Source organism: Myotis brandtii, unplaced genomic scaffold (assembly GCF_000412655.1).
Source record: "Myotis brandtii unplaced genomic scaffold, ASM41265v1 scaffold49, whole genome shotgun sequence".
NCBI classification, from domain to species: domain Eukaryota; kingdom Metazoa; phylum Chordata; class Mammalia; order Chiroptera; family Vespertilionidae; genus Myotis; species Myotis brandtii.
This window is the reverse complement of record NW_005368707.1, coordinates 6,010,688-6,012,041: the sequence shown is the minus strand read 5'-3', so window position 1 is coordinate 6,012,041 and position 1,354 is coordinate 6,010,688. Positions and strand designations below refer to the sequence as shown.

The 1,354-nt window shown below is 37.5% G+C and overlaps 1 protein-coding gene across 3 annotated transcripts in view; it reads right to left on the bottom strand.

Annotated features, from left to right (window-relative positions):
* The window catches only part of CDC123 (cell division cycle 123), a 75,170-nt gene that overhangs the window by 64,915 nt on the left and 8,901 nt on the right, over window positions 1-1,354 (bottom strand). The gene's annotated exons all lie outside the window — the stretch shown is intronic.

Below are 1,354 nucleotides of genomic sequence, written 5' to 3'. Positions count from 1 at the left end.
ATTTTATCCTGCTTACTTTCAGAAAGTCAATAGAATATCATCAACTTATAATACACTTCATTTATTTACAGAATAATTTTTGGCACATTACAATGGTTTTTGTGCAAAGAAAAAATTATTTCATGGACTACTTCAGTTTTAAAAATTAGTATCTGATTTATCAAAGTTACAATTTCACATTCAAAAGCCTAGCTCTTCAGGCTTTTATAAAAAAGGTTCAATTAACAAATCTTATTAATGTATTTATAAACCTGCTAAATTTTAACCAATTTCAAGTGAGCCTCTGAAACTTAAAGGTTGCTTTAAAAAATGTAACTCTATTACAAAAATATATACAGTAGGTACTCGGGTTACGTCGGAGATCCGTTCCTTCGGCGCCACATAACTCGATTTTCGCCGTAAGTCGGAACCCACCTACATAAGCACCTACGTCACTCACATGGAGCACATACACAGCAGTAATGAAGTGAAACAGTAAAAAAAATTTAAAAGAAAGATAACAATTCCTGACCTTTACTTGTGGTAAATAAATAATAAAAAACATAAAGCACATATGTACATATGTCGAAATGACGGAACTTTTTTTTTTTTTAATAAATAAATGGGAGATAGGGACGTAACCACGAAACGATGTACATCGAGTCCGACGTAACCCGAGGACTGTCTGTATTTCATTTTCTTTTTAAATACAGGGGTGGGCAAAGTAGGTTTACAGTTGTAATACAAATAAATAATATAATAGTTGATAAATAAATAATACAGCCCTGGCCGGGTTCTTCAGTGGTTAGAGCATGGGCACTTGGACCAAAGGTTTGCGGGTTGGACTCCCAATCAAGGGCATGTACCTTGGTTGCAGGTTCAATCCCAGGCCCTGGTCGGGTCGAGAGTGGAATGCAACCAATCGCTGTGTCTCTTCCCCTTCCTCCTCCCTTCCATTCCCTCTAAAAATCAATGGAAAAAATGTCCTCACTCCTTGGGTGAGGATTAAAAAGTAAGCAAACAAATAAATAAGCAATCCTATATAAACCTATATAATCCTATATAATAAAAGTCTAATATGCTAAGTGTCCGGTTGACCGGTCAGCTGTTCAACCAATCACAGCATAATATGTTAATGACTAGTAGCCCAGTGCACGAAATTCGTGCACTGGGGTGGGAGGAGGGCCCTCAGTCTGGCCTTCATCCTCTCCAATCTGAGACCCCTCAGGGAATGTCCAACTACCTGTTTGTGCCCACACTTTTAACAGATAACAGCTCCATTGTTGTTGCTTTCTTATGCTTAAAACCATTGGAATTAGTAGGTATTCAAAGTGTGTATACATTTTGGGGGGACACCCTGTATATCTCTAGTCAG